General features: G+C 36.0%; 1 protein-coding gene across 1 annotated transcript in view; it reads left to right on the top strand.

Moving 5' to 3' along the window:
* SLC26A8 (solute carrier family 26 member 8) overlaps nucleotides 1–21,033 on the top strand; it is a 166,274-nt gene that overhangs the window by 114,609 nt on the left and 30,632 nt on the right. The gene's annotated exons all lie outside the window — the stretch shown is intronic.

The raw sequence follows: 21,033 nt of genomic DNA, 5'->3' as shown, positions 1-21,033 counted from the left end.
ATAAAACTTAGGTTACAAAATACCTTTGTAAGAAGATGGCCACAAATGAACTTACATAAGAGTTACCAAGTTAACTTCAATTCTAATAAAAGACTTAGGATGACATTTAACCAATTAATTTCAAAACAGTGCATGTCAAATAAGTTGTTCATAATAAACCATGTTTGTATTACAGGACATGCTCTATAGACAGATATTATTTCTACATTACACAATAAACTTATATAACAAAACATTCTATAATTTACTCTTCTCTATTTTCTTGAAACAGACTTGAGATGTCTCTGGTTCCGTTTCTAACATGCATAACTAATAACAGACAGATGACAAGGCTAAATGCTTATACATTCTAGTTGTTTAGATTCTGAAAGGGACTGGAATTTCTAAGGCAAATAGCTTAAATTTTAAACCTGCATCTCACCCAGATATTACAGTATTAATCTAGGGATGAAGAGACAATATTGTGTTCGTGCTTATCAAGTGACATGATTATAGGAACTTGCCACAAAAGAAAAAGAACAAAGCTCTGGGGGAAAGGTACTTTCCCAACTCCCAGTAGAAGTTTTGTAGACAACCAATGCAATATGCCAGACTTAACATCAGCCAGGTGGGAGAATTTACATTCCATATGTAATATTTGGGGAAACCGAGTCAGGAGACACCTACCTCAGCCTTTGCCAAACAGTCGGTCTCCCATCTTTTCCCAAGAGAACTCCACCTGCAGTGCACACATGTAAAACCCCTATAGGGTTGCTGGTATCATGAATCATATGGCTCACCATTCCTTAATAGTAATAACTGGAGTCAGACTCAGAGCAATAATGATTAATAGTCCCATAACATCTTAGATAGCAAGTCTCAATAATCAGCACTAAAAGCGAATTCATTTCTCAAGGATCGCATATCCTAGACAGCAAGTATTAACTATACTTGTACTTAAATAGGTTTCTCTTTTCATCCATAGGTTAGCACTACACAAATGAATCTGCTTTGAGATGCTCAATAACAAGCAATGGTTGAAATAAGTGTAAGCAATCCCAAATTGCATACTGGGAACAAACTAGAAAATGCCCCGCACAGTAGCACATGGTAAAATGGGTTTAGATGTTAAACATAAGATACTGTCCTCAGAATTCCCCTAAACAATGGGAACATCTTTAAAGTGACAACTAGTTTGCATGTGTTTCTACACACATGTTCTAATTCCAATTAATTAAAAACATAAGTAAACTTCAGATTCCCTGTTAAGATGATATAAGATAGCTCATAAGTTACTTATTGTTCACTAACATGTCATACATGACAAGTTCAGGCACCAATTTAACTATTGCTTAGCACCAATAAATCCAGATCAAAACAGCAAGATCTTTCTCATAGTTTACAAATTATTTAGATGTTCTAGTATTAATTCAATAACCAATTAATTCAATGTTGCAATAACAAACTTCCACTTTGTCCATTCTCATAATAGAAATATACACCAAACCTTAAGAATGTAACTCAAATATACAGATATTCAGGATTCCAGAAAAGCTTTTTCCATTAATTAATACAATTTCACAAATCACAGTAGGTTTGAACATGATTGTTATCAATATCAAATCGCCATTGCAACAAATTAGCTTAACTTTATCTCTGCTCCCCTTCTCTCTCATCTAAAGTGTTTGCAGTGGGGAGGAATTTCAGCTTTTTCCAAACCAAAGAGGAAATATTCAAATAACTCATTCCAATCATAATAACAAATTTTACTAGGCCCCTTTTTAAATCCTCTCATTATCTCTTGTTGTAGTTGTAGTTGTTCTTTCAAACTACAGTATACCAGATCACAATACAACTTAAAGTAATCCAGCAGTTTCTTTTGCCAGTTTTTTTTTTAATCTCTAGATTTCATTTCTTCCTGTCCTTCAAGGTAAGAGACTACACTAAGGATTTCAAGTCCCATCCCCCCTCTAATACCAAATTACATTTCACAAAGAGATCCCATCAAGCTTCTAACTTCTAGAAAAAAGCAAATGACTCTACTTTACTGAGGATCTGTTAGATCTTAAAGCCTTAATATACAGCTAAGAATATTCTTACTATGCCCACTTCACAAAAAACCATTATCACATTCAATTAAATTCATAACCCAAAGTAATTTAGAGAATCCAAATCTGACCATATCTCTAATACAATAAACTATTAAACTATTGGGCACTTTTCCTTTACATATTACGAATCACCTTGATGTAGTCAGCTTAAAGTTACACAAATAGAACAGTATATATTTCACTTAGAATTAAATCAGAATTAATTCAATTAAACCTCAATTTGTTTTCTGAACGATATCGTATAGAACCTCATTGATAATTTCATATTAGTATTAATTCATCCCATAATCACTTAAACACTTCCTATTTTCCTGTTTTTGTTTCTCCTTAAACAGTTCCATTACAAAAGAAAATTTTTAAAGTGGCAGTATATAGTTTGTATGATTCCCAAAGTTTCTTAAATAGATAGCCCAATCAAATTCAATTACCCTTCTTGATTCCCTAATAACACAAACTTTTCTTTTGCTAGTTTAAAGGAATATTTTAATGCCACATTTAGTCCTCCAATTCAGTCTGAAAGACAATGCCAGAGCAGCAAGATTCCCTCTGCTCCTCCCCCACTTCCTTAACCTAGCCAGTTGTTTTTTTTTTTTCAAGGGTAGCTTCTTCAATTAAACAAAACTTTTCCTTCTAGATTCCAAGCACAGACTTATGCTCTCTCCTCCCCCACAGCAGAAAAAGGGGAAGGGGTGGCTTTCTTTTCTTTTTTCTTTCTCTCTCTCTCTTTCCTTCTACTTTCCTCTCTTTCTCTCTCAAAAATCCCAACTATTCACTCTCATACCCCTGGTCACAGTCAATGCAGACAGGGCAGACCATGTAGGCTAGCAAACAACTTCCTAACCATTCATTCCTCCTTCTCACTTAATCAAACTTCCTCATACCTTCTCAACATACTTAAACCATCTGAAACTAGCAAAGTGGCAGCTTAGCCAATATCTCACCAAATAACCCCATTTATCTATTTTAAGATAGACCCAGGGGATTCTCTTCTTTAATCTGCCTATTACAAACTTTAGGTGTTCCCTAAGAACAAACTTCACACTCACTCTTTCTCCTTTGTGGTCAGCAACCTTTTACCTAAGGCTGCAGACAGATCACATTCCAATGGCTCAATTCAAATTCTGAGTAATTTACAATTCTACAATCCCCTTCTCAGTCCCTTCTCTAACCCAGACTGCAGGGATCAATTTCCCTTTCTTCTTCTTTTGTCAATACAGTTATTTTGATGGAATTTTTACTCCTGGACCTCTACTTTTAATTTCAATTGAAAAGGTCTCCTTGCAATTATCTAACCCAGGATTTTTTTCCAGCCTCCTCTGGCTCTTTAAACTTGCCCTACTCTAGATGTTCTAGAGTATTTTGTTCAAGATCCTAGCCTGGTCTGGACTTTTTAACCCTGAACTCACCGGGCTCCTGTTTTTGCTCGGGATGTCTATTCAACCCTGGCTCAGCATGGACCTCCACCTTTAAAAGGTCTCTACCATCTAGCCGGTTTTTCAATCCCACAAACAACAGGTACTAAACCCCCCCTAGGGGCGTTCCTATATTTTGTTCGGGGTGTCTATTGTTGGTTGGGCGTCCCCAGACCTTTTCAACCCCGCAAACTCAATAGGACCTAGAGGGCACCCTAAGGTTAATTCTGTATCTTGTATCAGGGTGTCTATTCAGTCCTAGTGACCTGTTCAACCCTGCAAAACTTCAACAGACCTTAGGATGATAACTAGGGGTTCCCCAATTTCTTCCTAGAAATCCCCCTGAATGGTCACCCAGTTACTCACCAGTCTGGGTCTGTGCACACGTTGTGACCGAACCAATCAGGATACTCCTCATTACTTTAGCCGGCATCCCTGTGTCTGGTTGGCTTTTAAGTCTCTCTCTCTTTCCGGGCATGGATGCTGAGAAGCCTCACCAAGAGCCAGACCCCTGAACCTGCTGAACTCAGCAGGGACGTCCTTGTTCAGAAGGACAGGCTCCTGGGAGTCTCCAAAGATCCCCAAAAAGATCCCGGACGAGCCCCCATCTGTATGGAGCAAACTGCCTCAGTTTACCCAAATAACTCGAGGAGACCACCAAGTCAAGCAGAGACAGATTTATTACATCCTCATGAGGACGGGCAAAACCCAATTACACATTGAAGTCTTGCAAAGATATGCCTAATCCTCTAGGTTTTTATAGTAATCTTGAAAAGGACTGTCCCCACGTACACCTAGGGTGGATGAGCTCACAATCTAACATCCAATCCTGTCTCACCCAGGGTGCGTATGGAGACATGCATACGTGTTCCAGGGACAAGGGGGAAAAGGGGAGGGGGAACAAGGTCAAACCAAAGGAAAAGGAAACAGGGGAGTGAGAGTCAGATGTTTCACATCTCACAGTTCCCACTGACTCCCCTCTCCAGGCCCCTGTCTCTAAAGATAAGGATGACAGGGTTAAAATTTATCTTCGGCTATGTTGGGAAGTCAAAGAAATAATTGGCAATTAAACTTAAAGGAGACAGTGAGAATTTGACAAGCAATAAACTTCTAAACTAACTATATTGGGTCAGGGCTGGGTACCTTCCAGACCCCATCCTCAGAGTTTAATCTGACTCAAATCCATAATCATATCATACAGTATCTTTTGTTGTTATATCATCTTCATTTCCAAATATATCTTTCTACCCTGCTTTACCCAGAGAAGCATCCCCTATAACAAAGGATGAGAAAGAAAAAAAAAGGAAAAAGGAAAAAGCATGTCAGCAAAATTAGCATGCTATTTCCCACACCCAAAGTCCTCCACCTTTGTAAAGAAGGGAGGTAGGTACATTTTCTCATCTCTTCTTTAGAACCAAGTTTAGTCATTACAATTACTCAGTATTCAATTTAGAGTTTGGGATTCTTTTCTTGTTCCTGTTCTTTCCATTTACACAGTTGTAATCACTGTGTTTATTGTTTTCCTGGGTCTGCCAACCGCAATTACATTAGTTTGTAAGTCTAATCATGTTTCTTTGTATTCTTTCTTTTCATCATTCGTTGTTTATATAGAGCAAGTTGTCTATAGTAAAACATGTTCAGTCATTAACCATATTCAAATGGACATAAACATAGGCTACTGCTCTCAGAAGCCCTTTAAACAATGGGAACATATTTAAGGTAATTCTGAGTAGTTTGCATGTATTTCAGGACATACTCTACACACAGGCTATAATCCCAGATTAAATAACAAACCTAAGTAAAATCAGATTTCCCATTAAAGTAACACAAGATAACTCATAAATTATTCTTCACTAAGTAAGCCCCTGCACAGGGTTGCTAATAGTTTATGACCAGATAATCCCAAAATTGCAAAGGAGATTTTACAAGGTCTTTGTTCCTTTTCAAACACAGCAATTAATTGTTAATTTTCCCTTTAAAAATATACCCATGGGGGCGGAGCCAAGATGGCGGAGAGGAAGCAGCAAGCTGCCTGAGCTCTCCTTCTGTTCCCTCAAAACAAACATTAAATCAAGCCTCTGGACGGATTCTGAAACTACAGAACCTGCAAAGAGACAGAGAGACACAGTCCTCCAACCAGAGATAATTTAGAAGACTTCAGGAAAAGGTCGGTCTGACTCGGGCAAAAGGGAGGCTCAGCGCAGGGCAGCAACCCAGTGCCGAGGGGGTCGGGGCAAGTCAGCAGGAGCTGCGGGCCACAGCCGAACAACTGAGGCTCCCGGAACCTGGTTCAAAAATCTGGTGGCCAAGAAGGACAGTGGAAAAACTTACCTGCACCGGCCGAGAGGGCCACGAACGGCGGGATCAGACGCCGGGGTCTGGCGCCTGGCTGGCCGAGCACAATCATACAGGAAGTGCAGGGCGGGGCATCTCCACACACCATAAAGGCCTCAGAGTAAAAGCCCGGTCACACAGCACCTATACACCTGCACAAGAAGCCCAAAACAGGGACCCTGGTGCCCCCAGAGCAGACCTCAACTTAAAGAATAAATAAATAAGCTGCAATAATGAGTAAGAAGCAAAAAAGAGCCCTCTCCATTGAGAGCTTCTGTATCAATAGGGAAGAAGCCAACACAAACTCAGATGAGGACAATAGCCTCAAATTGTCTACATCTGAAGCCTCACAAGGGAAGGTAAATTGGTCGCAAGAACAAAAAGCCTTCCTGGAAGAGCTCAAAAAGGATTTAAAAATCAATTGCAAGAGGTAGAAGAAAAAATGGGGAGAGAAATGAAAGCAAAACAAAAAAACTATGAAAAAAGAATCAGCAGCTTGGAAAAGGAAGCTGAAGAAAACAAAGCCTTAAAAAATTCATTTGGCCAAATGGAAAAAAAGCTGCATAATCTCACTGAAGAAAACAATACCTTAAAAAATTCACTTAGCCAAATGGAAAAAAAGGTGCATAATCTCACTGAAGAAAACAGTACCTTAAAAAATTCACTTAGCCAAATGGAAAAAAAGGTGCATAATCTCACTGAAGAAAACAATGCCTTAAAAATTAAAGTGGGACAGTTGGAAGATAAGGAATCCATGAGACACCAAGAATCAGTCAAGCAGAATCAAAAAAATGAAAAAATAGAAGAAAATGTGAAATACCTCATTGGAAAGACAACTGATCTGGAAAACAGATCGAGGAGAGACAATTTGAGAATCATTGGACTGCCTGAAAGCCATGACCAGAAAAAGAATCTAGATACCATATTCCAGGAAATTATTAAGGAGAACTGCCCTGATATCATAGAATCAGAGGATAAAATCATCATTGAAAGAATCCATCGATCACCTCCTGAAAGAGACCCCAAAAGGAAAACTCTAAGGAATATTGTAGCCAAATTCCAGAATTATCAGGTGAAGGAGAAAATACTCCAAGCAGCCAGAAAGAAGCAATTTAAATATCATGGAGCCACAGTCAGGATTGCTCAGGACCTGGCAGCTTCAACATTAAAGGACCGCAAGGCTTGGAATATGATATTCCAGAAGGCAAAGGAGATTGGATTGCAGCCGAGAATCTATTACCCAGCAAAAATGTGCATTTTCTTTCAGGGGAAAAGATGGACATTTAATGACATTGGGGACTTTCAATCTTTCCTGGTGAAAAGACCAGAACTGAATAGAAAATTTGATCTCAACATACAAGACTCAAGAGAAGTTTAAAAAGGTAAACAAAGGGGAAAAAAAAAGTTACCCTATTAGGTTAAACTGTTTATATCCCTACACAGGAAGATAATACTCATAACTCTTAAGAACTGTAAATGTATTTGGGCAGAGAGAAGGACTTTATATAGAGGGTATAAATATAAATTGTCTTTGATGTGATGATACAAAAGAATTAAGGGGATAAAAAGGGAGTCTATGGGGAGGAGAGGAAAGGGGAGGTGGAATGGGATGAATTATATCATATGAAGAGGTGGAAAAAAACCTATTATAATAGAGGGAAAGAAAGGAGGGGGGAACATGGTTTCAACCCTATTCTCATTAGATTTGACTCAAAGAGGGAATAACATATACATTCATTGGGATAAAGAAACTTAACTCATTCTTTAGGGAAACAAAAGGGGAAGGGAAAGGGGGGGACTGATAGAAGGGAGGACAAAAGCAAGGGAGAAAAGGGTAAAGAAAAGAGAGGGGGGTGATAAAAAGGGAGGGCAGATTGGGGGAGGCAGGGGTAAGAAGTAAAACGTCGGTGAGGAGGAATAGGGTGAAAGAAGGGGGGGAAAGTACAAAGGGGGTAAATAGAATGGAGGGGAATAGACAGTCAGTAATAATAACTGTGAATGTGAATGGGATGAACTCTGCTATAAAACAGAAGCGAATTGCAGAGTGGATTAAAAAACAGAACCCTACAATATGCTGTTTACAAGAAACACATTTGAAGCAGAGAGATACACACAGAGTAAAGGTAAAAGGCTGGAGCAGAATATACTATGCCTCAGCTAAAGTAAAAAAGGCAGGGGTAGCAATCCTTATCTCAGACAAAGTGCAGGCAAAAATAGATCTCATTAAAAGAGATAAGGAAGGAAATTACATCTTACTTAAAGGTACTATAGATAATGAAGTAATATCAATATTGAATATGTATGCGCCAAGTGGTATAGCATCCAAGTTCTTAGAGGAGAAGTTAAATGAGTTACAAGAGGAATTAGACAGTAATACTATACTAGTGGGGGATCTGAATCTCCCCTCTCAGAATTAGATAAATCTAGCCAAAAAATAAATAAGAAAGAAGTGAAAGAGGTGAATAGATTACTAGAAAAGTTAGACATGATAGATGTCTGGAGAAAATTGAATGGGGATAGAAAGGAATATACCTTTTTCTCAGCAGTACATGGCACATTTTCAAAAATTGACCATGTATTAGGGCACAAAAACATCATAGTCAAATGTAGAAAGGCAGAAATAGTAAATGCATCCTTCTCAGATCATGATGCAATAAAAATTACATGTAAGAAAGAGCCAGGGAAAAGTAGAATGAAAATCAATTGGAAACTAAATAATTTCATTCTAAAGAATGAATGGGCCAAACAAGAAATCATAGAAACAATCAATAACTTTATCCAAGAGAATGACAATAATGAGACAACATACCAAAATCTATGGGATGCAGCCAAAGCAGTGCTTAGGGGAAAATTTATAGCTCTAAATGCTTACATGAATAAGAAAGAGAAAGAGGAGATTAATGAATTGGGCATGCAACTTAAAAAGCTAGAAAAAAAATATATACCCATGTAAATACTTGATAGATTTTGTTTGTTTGTTTATGGGGGGTTTTTTTTGTTTGTTTTTTTTAGTGAGGCAATTGGGGTTAAGTGACTTGCCCAGGGTCACACAGCTAGTAAGTGTTAAGTGTCTGAGGCCGGATTTGAACTCAGGTACTCCTGACTCCAGGGCTGGTGCTCTATCCACTGTGCCATCTAGCTGCCCCAACTTGATAGATTTTTAACATCATGGAAATAACCCCCAATAGTTAATAATCTCATAATTTTTGTAATCGTCAAATAATTTTAGCTGAAACTTCCTCCTTAAGCAAAAATGAAAATTTCATTTCTTAAATTTCAGTACTTCAAAATATTACAAAACATGGTCAGCAAGGCTGATAAAGTAACAGTTCTCAAGCAGTTTTTCCCACCTTTTAACAATTTAGTTCATAGTCTAACAATGTCAAGATTATAAGAGAAGTTGCTTTCCTAACAGCACTTCTTATATAATGGGTGGGTGTTGTTTTTTTCAGAATTTACAATACAAGAACATTTAGAAACATGATGCATGAATATAGAAACATGGTACATGAATTTAAAACATGAACCAAAATTCCATACTAATCAGGTTACCTCAATTCAGTTGAATGCATTTCCAAATTACCTTACACAGAAAACATTAATTTTATCACCATTGGCTTCGTATACCGATCACATTCAAAAGCCCATATAAAATCATCAAATATGAAGCAATTATATTCAATTAAAGAAATAGTAATAACAGTTAACATTTCTATAGTGTTTGCCATATTCCAGGAACTGTTTTAAGCACTTTACAATCATATGATCCTCACAACAACCCTGTGAGGTAGGAGCTATTATTATCCCCTTATAGATTAGTAAACTGAAGTAAACAAATTGTGAGGTAACTTGCTTAAGGTCACATAGCTAATAACTTTCTTAATGTCAAATAGCAAATGTAGTTTATATTGGGTTCTGGTTTACCACAATTATCTTGATAGGAGAACACATTCTGGTTTCCTTCAGGACAGATTTTGACTAAATAAAATAAAATAAAATAAAATCTGAATTCATAATGACTAATAGTAACATTTAAATCTCACTTTATCCAAGGGTTATTTACTGTTAGCACTTCCAAAAATGAGCCCATTATTATCAATAAATTCCTTTTTTGTTGTTGTTTTGGGGTTTTTTGGGGCAATGGGGGTTAAGTGACTTGCCCAGGGTCACACAGCTAGTGTCAAGTGTCTGAGGTCGGATTTGAACTCAGGTACTCCTGAATCCAGGGCTGGTGCTTATCCACTGTGCCACCTAGCTGCCCCCAATAAATTCTCTCTCTCTCTCTCTTTTTTTTTTTTTGGTGAGGCAATTGGGGTTAAGTGACTTGCCCAGGGTCATACAGCTAGTAAGTGTCAAGTGTCTGAGGCCGAATTTGAACTCAGGTCTTCCTGAATCCAGGGCTGGTGCTTTATCCACTGCACCACCTAGCTGCCCCCAATAAATTCATTTTTTAAAGACGTGGTGGCAATTCCCAGTTCCCTATAACTTATTCCTCTATTTCCTCAAAGAACTGGGTCAATTCTTAGTCCCCAGCCTTTTTTTTTTAAACCTATCCTTGAGGTTTTCCAGCTAAGGACCTGCCCTAAGCATTCAGCTTCCCATTCTCATCCCCTAGCTTCAGAGCCTGGGAATTCCAAGCTGCATACCACAAAGAATAACCACATAAAGTTTCCCATATCCTTCTCTGAATGAGATCAAAACCCTATTTCACTTCTCTCTTTCTAAATCTAAAAAACCCTTTACTAAGACTACATAACTTTCCTTAACCCTCTACTCATTTCCTCTTCTAACTCCCTTAAATATCTCCTGCTTCCTTTTAAACTTTTTTTTTTAATCCTATAACCAACTTGTTTTTTTCTACATCCTGATTGAACACTTCCCTAACGGATCACATCTACCTTAATGCACTGATTTATTTTTTCCCAGTTCTTTTTATTTTATTTTATTTTTTCCTAGTTCTTTTTAAATAATATTTCCCCCAATTACCTGTAAAAACAATTTTTAACATTTGTGAAGTTTTTAAAGTTTTGAGTTCTAAAATCTATCTCTCTCTCCCTCCCTTTTCTCTTCCCTAAGATGGTAAGCAATCTGATATAGGTTATAAATGTTCAGTCATGTAAAACATTTTCATATCAGCCATTTTGTGGGAGAAAGCTCGAAGAAAACAAGAAAAAAAGTGAAAAATGGTATGCTTCAGTCTGTATTCAGATGCCACCAGTTCTTTCTCTGCAGACAGATAGCATTTTTCATCATGAGTCCTTTGGGATTGTATTGCTAAAAATAGCAAAGTCAATCACAGTTATCATTGTATAATATTGCTATTCCTGTACAATGTCCTCCTGGTTCTGCTCACTTCATTCTGTATCAGTTCACATAAATCTTTCCAGGTTTTTCTGAAATCATTCTGCTTGTCATTTCTTATAGCACAATAATATTCTATTAGAATCTTATATCGCAACTTTGGCCATTCCCCAATTGGTACTATAAATATTTTTGTCCATGTTGGTCCCTTTACTTTTTTTGGTTTTTATTTGTTTTTGGCCAGGCAGTGAGGGTTAAGTGGCTTTCCTAGGGTGACACAGCTAGTATGTGTCAAGTATCTGAGGTCAGATTTGAACTCAGGTCCTCCTGAATCCAGGGCCGGTGCTTTATCCACTGTGCCACCTAGCTGCCCCCAGTCCTTTATCTTTTTTTAAAAAATTCTTTGGTATACAAACCTAGTAGTGATATAGCTGGATCAAAGGGTATGTATAGTTTGATTGCTCTTTGAGCATAGTTCCAGAATGGTTGGATTAGTTCACAACTCCACCAATAGTGCATTAGCATCCCAGTTTTCCTACATACCCTCCAACATTTATCATTTTCCTTTTCTGTCATATTTTTGAATCTGATAGGTATGAGGTGGTGCCTCAGAATTGTTTTCATTTGCATTTCTCTAGTCAATAGTGATTTAGAGCATTTTTCATATGTTTATACATAGCTTTAATTTCTTCATCTGAAAACTTCCTTTGGTCATTTCTCAATTGGGGAATGACTTGTATTCTTATAAATTTGACTCAGTTCTCTATATTTGAGAAATGAGGACTTTAAGAGATACTTGCTATAAAAACAAATTTTCCAAGTTTTCTGCTTTCTTTCTAATTTTGGTTGCATTGGTTCTGGTTGTGCAAAAACTTTTAAATTTTCTATAATCAAAATTATTCATTTTGTATTTCATAATGCTCTCTATATCTTGTTTGGTCTTAAATTCTTCCCTTCTTCATAGATCTGACAGCTAAACTATTCCATGCTCTTCTAATTTGCTTATAGTTTCATCTTTCATGTTTAAATAATGTATCATTTTGGCCTTATTTTGGTATGCAGCATGAGATGCTCGGTTTCGCCATATGGTTTTCCAGTTTTCCCAGAAGTTTTTGTCAAATAATGAGTTTTTGTCCCCAAAGCTTGGATCTTTGAGTTTATCAAGTACTACTATGGTAAATTACTACTGTGTCTTGTGTACCTGATCCATTCCACTTATCCACCACTATATATCTTAGCCAATACCAGATTGTTTTGATGATTACCACTTTATAATTTAGTTTGAGATCTGGTACATCTAGGCCACCTTCCTTCAGCTTTTATTTTCATTGATTCCCTTGATATTCATAATCTTTTCTTCTTCCAGATGAATTTTGTTATTACTTCTTCTAGCCATATAAAATAACTTTTCTGGTAGTTTGGTTGGTAGGGTATTGAATAAGTAAATTAATTTAGATAGAATTCTCATTTTTGTTATATTGACTCAGCCTACCCATGAGCAAATAATATTCTTCCAGTTGTTTAGATTTAACTACATTTGTGTGAGAAGCATTTTGTTATTGTGTTCATATAATTTCTGTCAGGTAAACTCCCTTGTCTTATTTACAGGTATTTTAAGAGAAATTTCTCTGTCACTTGCTATTGGACTTTGTTGGTTATTATACAGAAATACTGATGTTTTATGTGGGTTTATTTTATAGCCTGCAACTTTGCTAAAGTTGTGAATTATTTCAACTAGTTTTAAAATTGATTTTCTAGGATTCTCTTGAATATACCACCACATAATCTATGAAGAGTGATTATTTTGTTTCCTCACTGTGTAATCTAATTTCTCCAATTTCTTTTTCTTCTCTTAATGCTATAGTTAACATTTCTAGTGCAACTTTGAATAGTAGTGGTGACAATGGGCATCTTTGCTTCACCCTTGATCTTATTGGGAGAGCTCCTAGCTTATCCCTATTACAGATAATGCTGATGGTTTTAGATGCATATTACTTATTTTAAGGACAGCTCCATTTATACTTATATTCTCTAGTATTTTCAATAGGAATGAGTATTATATTTTGTCAAAGGCTTTTTTTTACATCTATTGAGATAATCATCTAATTTGTGTTGGTTTTATTACTGATATGGTCAATTATGCTGATAGTTTTCTAATATTGAACCAGCTATATATTTCTTGTATAAATCACACTTGGGAGGGGCAGCTAGGTGGCACAGTGGATAGAGCACCAGCCCTGGTGCTCAGAAGGACCTGAGTTCAAATACGACCTCCGACACTTGACACTTACTAGCTGTGTGACCCTGGGGAAGTCACTTAAACCCAATTGCCTTACCCACCAAAAAAAAAAAAAGTTAAAAAAAAATAAATAACACTTGGCCATAGTGTATAATCCTTGTGATATATTGCTGTAATCTCCTTGTTAGTGTTTTATTTAAAATTTGTGCATCAATATTCATTAAGGAATTGGTCTATAGTTTTCTTTCTCTGTTTTTGCTTTTCCTGGTTTAGGAATCAGGCCCATATTTATGTTGTAAAAGGATTTTGTTAAGACTCCTTCTTTGCCTATTTTTCCAAATAGATTATATAGTATTGGGATTAACTGTTCTTTAAATGTTTGGTAGAATTCACTTGTGAATCCATCTAGCCCTGGGGATTAAGTATTCTATTTCCTCTTCTGTTAATCTAAGCAATATATATATTTGTAAATATTAATCCATTTCATTTAGATCATCAGATTTATTGGCATATAATTGGGCAAAATAGCTCCTAATAATTGTTTTAATTTCCTTTTCATTGGTGGTGAATTCACTCCTTTCATTTTTGATACTGATAATTTCATTTTCTTCTTTAGTTTTTAAAATCAAATTAACCACTGGATTTATCTATTTTATTGTTTTTTTCCATAAAATCAGTTCCTAGTTTTATTTACTAGTTCAATGGTTTTCTTAATCTTTCTTTTGATTTTCAAGATTTTCAATTTGGTGTTTCATAGGGGGTTTTAATTTATTCTTTTTCTAGTATTTTTTTTAGTTTTGTGCCCAATTAATTGATCCACTCTTTCTGTTTTATTGATGTAAGCATTTAGAGATATAAATTTTCCTCTAAGTACTGCTTTGGCTTCATCCCATTAATTTTGGTATGTTGTCTCATTGTTGTCATTATCTTTAATGAAATTATTGATTATTTCTATGATTCTCTGATTCTCTGATCCACTTCTTCTTTAGATTAGATTGTTTCCAATGACTTTTGTTTTGGTTTTTAGAGGCAATTGGGGTTAAGTGACTTGCCCAGGGTCACACAGCTAGTAAGTGTCAAGTGTCTGAGACCAGATTTGAACTCAGATCCTCCTGACTCCAGGGCCAGTGCTCCATCCACTGCACCAGCTAGCTGCCCCCACCCAATGAATTTTTAATCGATTTTCTACCATCCTTTATTGAATGTAATTTATTGCATTATGATCTAAAAATGACACATTAACATTTCTGCCTTTCTGCTTTTGGTTGTGAGTTTTTATGCCTTAATACATGGTCAGTTTTTGTGCACATACTGCTGAGAAAAATATATGTTTCTTTTTATACTCATTCAGTTTTTTACAGAGGTATCATATCTAACTTTTCTAAATTCTATTCACCTCCTTAACTTTTTTCTTGTTTTGTTTTTTTATTTTATTAGATTTATCTAGTTCTGGATGGGGAAAATTGAGATCTCCCACCAGTATAATTTTACTATTTCCTCCTATAACTCATTTAACTTCTTTAACATTTTGGATGCTATACCATTTGGTGCATTATATTTTTAGTATTGAAATTAATTCATTATCCATGGTATCTTTTAGCAAGATATAGTTTCCTTCTTTACTTCTTTTAATTTGATCTATTTTTTGTTTTTGCTTTGTCTGAGATCATGATTAATATCCCTACCTTTTTTTTTTTTTAACTTAAGCTGAACCATAATGGGTTCCATTCTAGCTCCTTTATTCTATGGGCATATCTGTGCTTCAAATGTGTTTCTTGTAAACAATATATTGTAGAATACTAGATTTTAATCCATTCTGCCATCTGCTTCCATTCTAAAAGGTTGGAGAAGAATAAATTATGCTTCAGCTGAAGTAAAAAAAAAATCAGGGGTAGCAATCCTCATCTCAGACAAAGCAAAAGCAAAATTAGATCTAATGAAAAGAGGTAAGCAAGGAATCTACATCTTTCTAAAAGGTACCATAGACAATGAATATCAATACTAAACATATATGCACCAAGTGGCATAGCATAGCAAAACTAAACTAGTTGGGGATCTTAATCTTCCCCTCTCAGAACTAGATAAATCTAATCACAAAATAAATAAGAAAGAAGATAAAGAAGTGAATAGAATTTTATAAAAGTTAGATATGATAGATCTCTGGAGAAAATTGAATGGGGATAGAAAGGAATATACATTTTTCTCAGTGGTACATAGCATATGCACAAAAATGACCATGTATTAGGACACAAAAACCTTACATTCAAATGTAGAAAGGCACAAATAGTAAATGCATCCTTTTCAGATCACGATGCAATAAAAATTACATGTAATAAAGAGCCATGGAAAGACAGACTGAAAATTAATTGGAAACTAAATATTCTCATCCTAAAGAATGAGTGGGTCAAACAACAAATCATAGAAACAATTGATAACTTCATCTAAGAGAATGACAACAATGAGTCAACATACCAAAACTTAAGGGATGCATCCAAAGCAGTTCTTAGGGGAAATTTTATCTCTAAATGCTTACATGAACAAAATAGAGAAAGAGAGATCAATGTATTAGGCATGCAACTAAAAAAGGCTAGAAAAAGAACAAATTTAAAATTACCAATTAAATACTAAATTAGAAATTCTGAAAATCAAAGGAGAGATTAATAAAATTGAAAGTAAGAAAACTATAGAATTAACAAATAAAACTAAGAGCTGGTTTTATGAAGATTCAATAAAATAGATAAACCTTTGGTTAATTTAATTTAAAAAAAATAAGAAAACTAAATTACCAGTATCAAAAATGAAAGGGGTGAATTCATCCCAATGCAGTGGAAATTAAAGTAATAATTGGCAGCTATTTTGCCCAACTGTATGCCAATAAATTTGACAATCTAAACAAAATGGATGAACATCTACAAAAATATAAACTGCTGAGATTAACAGAAGAAGAAATAAAAGGCCTGAATAGTGCCATTTTAGAAAAAGAAATTGAACAAGCCATCAATAAACTCCCTAGGAAAAAATCTCCAGGGCCAGAAAGGTTTACAAGTGAATTCTACCAAACATTTAAAGAACAATTAATTACAATACTATATAAATTATTTGGAAAAATGGGTGAAGAAGGACTTCTACCAAATCCCTTTTATGACACAAATATGGTGTTGATAACTAAACCAGGCAGAGCCAAAACAGAGAAAGAAAATTATAGACCAATTTCCCTAATGAATATCAATGTAAAAATCTTAAATAAATATTATCAAGGAGATTACAGCAGTTTATCACCAGGATAATACACTATGACCAGGTGGGATTTAAACCAGGAATGCAAGGCAGGTTCAAGATTATGAAAACTATCGACATAATCAACCACATCAGTAACAAAACTAACCAAAATTATATGATTACCTCAATAGATGCAGAAAAGGCTCTTGACAAAATACAGCACTCATTCCTATTAAAAACATCAGAGAGCATAGGAATAAATGGAGCTTTCCTTAAAATGATAAGCAGGATCTACCTAAATTCATCCACAAACATTAAGTACAATCAGGGGTGAAACAGGGATGTCCATTATCACCTCTATTACTTATATTGTACTAGAAATGTTAGTTTTAGCAATAAGAGAAGAAAAAGGGATTAAAGGAATTAGAATACGCAAGGAGGAAACAAAACTCACTCTTTGCAGATGATATGATGGTATACTTAGAGAATCAACCAAAAAACTATTTGAAATAATTAACAAAATTGCAGGTTATAAAATAAATCCACATAAATAACCAGCATTTCTATACATGACCAACAAAGCTCAGCAGCAAGAGATAGAGAAATTCCATTTAAAATAACTGTAGATAATATAAAATATTTGGGAGTCTACCTGCCAAGACAAATCCAGGAACTTTATGAACACAATTACAAAACATTTTCCATACAAAATCAGATCTAAACAATTGGAAAAATATCAATTTCTCATGGATAGGTCAAATTAATAAAAATGACAATTCTACCTAAATTAATTTACTTATTCAGACTACCTAAAAATTATTTTATAGAGCTAGAAAAAATAATAACAACATTCATCTGAAAGAACAAAAAGTCAAGAATATCAAGGGAACTAATGAAAAAAATGCACACGAAGGTTGGCTAGCTGTACCAAATCTGATGCTGTACTATAAAATGTCAGTCATCAAAACTATTTGGTAATGGCTAAGAAATAGAGTGGTGGATCAATGGAATAGGTTAGGCACAGAAGACATAGTAGCAAATTACTATAGCAATTTACTGTTTGATAAACCTAAAGATTCCAGCTTCTAGGATAAGAACTTAGTATATGACAAAAGTTGCTGGGAAAACTGGAAGAGAGTATGGCAGAAACTAGGCATAGACCAACATCTTATACCCTATACCAAAATAAGGTCAAAATGGATTCATGATTTAGGCATAAAGGGTGATACCATAGGTAAATTAGGAAAGGAAGGAATAGTCTACCTCTCAGATCTATGAAGAGGAGAAGAATTTATGACCAAACAAGAGATAGAGAATATTGTGAAATGCAAAATGGATGATTTTTATTACATTAAATTAAAAAGGGTTTGTACAAACAGAAGCAATGTAGCCAAAATTAGAAGGGAAGCAGAGGGGCAGCTAGGTTGCACAGTGGATAAAGCACTGGCCCTGGATTCAGGAGGACCTGAGTTCAAATCTAGTCTCAGAAACTTGACACATACTACTTGTGTGACCCTGGGCAAGTCACTTAACCGTCATTGCCCTGCAAAAAACCCCAAACAAACAAAAACAAAAAACAAAAAACTTATTTGGGGCAGCTAGGTGGCGCAGTGGATAGAGCACTGGCCCTGGATTCAAGAGGACCTGAGCTCAAATCCAGCCTCAGAGACTTAACACTTACTAGCTGTGTGACCCTGGGCAAGTCACTTAACCCCAATTGCCTCTCTCACACACACATACACACAAAAGGGAAGCAGAAAGCTGGGAAACAATTTTTACATCTAGCGTTGCTGATAAAGGCCTCATCTCTAAAATATATAAGGAACTAAGTCAAATTTATAAGAATGCAAGTCATTCCCCAATTGAGAAATGGTCAAAGGGTATGAACAGGCAGTTTTCTGATAAAGAAATCAAACCTATCTATTGCCATGTGAAAAAATGCTCTAAATCACTACTGATTAAAGAAGTGCAAGTTAAAACAACTCTGAGGTACCACCTCACTCACACCTATCAGATTGGCTAACATGACAAAAAAAGTAAAATAATAAATTTTAGAGAAACTGGAAAAATTGGAACACTAATGCATTATTGGTGGAACTTTGAACTGATCCAGCCATTCTGGAGAGCAATTTGGGGCTGTGTATATATACCCTTTGACCCAGTAATACCACTACTAGGTCTATATCCCAAAGAGATCACAAAAAAGGGAAAAGGACCCATACGTACAAAAATATTTATAGCAGCTCTCATTTTGATAGCAAAGAATTGGAATGCCCATCAGTTGGGGAATGGCTGGACAAGTTGTGGTATATAAACGTAATGGAATACTATTGTACTGTAAGAAATGATGGAGGCAGCTAGGTGGCACAGTGGATAAAGCACGGGCCCTGGATTCAGGAGTACCTGAGTTCAAATCCGGCCTCATACTTGACACATACTAGCTGTGTGACCCTGGGCAAGTCACATAACCCCCATTGCCCCGCAAAAAAAAGAAAAAGAAAAGAAAAGAAAAAAAAGAAATGATGAGCAGGCAGATTTCAGAAAAACCTGGAAATACTTAAGTGGACTGATACAGAGTGAAGTGAGCAGATGTGATGGTCAGCTGTGATAGACTTAGCTCTTCTCAGCAATACAATGATTTAAGACAATTCCAAAGGGAAGGAGGGAGAAAAATTTGGAATTCTCCCACAAATTGTCACACTGCCACACCTCACAGTTCTGTTTCCCTCTATAAGAATGAATACATTAATCATTAAAGGAAAAGAAGTCGTTCTCCTTATTAAAAAAATACCTCAAAGACAGAGGGAGAGGGCACTGGCAGTTGGGGTAAGGCAAGGTTATTCTCTAGGTTTAGTCCCTTGGCCTGAGAATGATGTCATGCTCCAGCCTGCTCACAGAACTTTCAGTGTGAGGCATCCTCTCTCTATCCACAAGTCACTCTGGCTGATGGCTTCTGGGAAGGTTTCTTGGCAAAGAAGGGAGTCCTCCTTCAGGACCTGGGATGACCAAGTTCCTGGATTTCCCTTGGACTACATTCAGAAAGCAAGTCCAGGGCTCTGGTGAGCACTGGATCCTTCTGGTTCTGGGAATGAGATACAGGAATGAGGAATCTCATTCCAGGAAACAGGGGAATGAAAGGGTCCTTTCTCAAAGGTCTTATCAGAGAGTCTGCTTTGTTGTTCTGCCCTGATATCAAGGGTGGGCTGGTAAATGTTTAGCAACTGGCTAAAAGAAAGAAAGGAAGGAAGGAAGGAAGAAAGAAAGAAAAAAGCTTCCTGGAAAAAGGAAAGGATGCAGGAAACACTTTTAAGTTTAATTTGCATTAATAATAAATTTTCTTCATCACTTTTTTATCTAAAAGTCAACAGTAATGTAAATCAAGCCCTGCTTTGTAATATTTGCTGATTTCAAAGACATAGATGCTAACACAGAAAAATGGGGAAAAACAAAAACAAATGTTGAAAACTATCTTTACATGTAACTGGAAAATAATCAAATAATTTTATGATTTAAAAATAAAAAAAAAGAAAGTATCCACAGGACAATACCCAGAATGGTGAGGGGCCTTCTGTTCATGGACAATGAGGATCAGCTGAAGGAGCAGAGATGTTTGAGAGAAAACCTAGAGAGAATGTGATTGCTGTCTTTATGTGTTTGAGATGCTGTCTTATGGAAGAGGAGCAAGGCTTGTTCTACTTAGCCCTAGAGGGCAGAAGCAGAAGTGGGTAGATATTTAAAATTTGGAAATTTGGTTATGATATAAAGTAAAAGTAGCTAGGAATTGAACCTACCTAAAGGTCGAATCAGCTTCTTTGGTATAGAGCAGTTTCTCCCTTTCTATTGTCTTCAGGTCCTTCACTTGTTAGGCATGTGGTTTAGGGATTCTTTTGGGGGTATGGATTAGACTATATAACTTCTGAGGTCTCCACTGATATTGTGTGGTTAACTTCCTCTTAGTCCTGAATGAAGTTAATGTCTTACACATCATATATACTTAATAATTGTTTATTGATTTAAATTGAAGTTCCACACCATTATTTCATTTCTTAATAGCTCAACTCACGAGTATGCTCACCCAGAAATTTGAGGAAAAAGAATGTATATTTCAACTCACATTATAGTAAATTTCTAGATCTATTGGCCCAGGATATAAGTGTTGAGTAAAGTATGGAAGTACAATTGAACTTTACATGGGAACTCTGAAACAGAGCATCACTTCCTACCCTATCCCTACTTGTTCCACTTGTGTATTAGTTAATTCTATCCCTCAATTTACCCCTCTGTACTAGGGCAAGAAAAAATTCCCAACACCCTGGAAAGAAGATATACAAATATTATATGATGTTAACGAAGTATTGTTTGGTGTATGCATGTATGTATGTGTATATGTATATTCTAAAAATTTTCATGGAGATTCTTGTGTGTCAGTCTGAAAGCA

Source organism: Dromiciops gliroides, chromosome 4 (assembly GCF_019393635.1).
Source record: "Dromiciops gliroides isolate mDroGli1 chromosome 4, mDroGli1.pri, whole genome shotgun sequence".
Classification (NCBI taxonomy): Eukaryota; Metazoa; Chordata; class Mammalia; order Microbiotheria; family Microbiotheriidae; genus Dromiciops; species Dromiciops gliroides.
The sequence above is the reverse complement of the archived record's forward strand: the minus strand, read 5'-3'. Positions and strand labels throughout refer to the sequence as shown.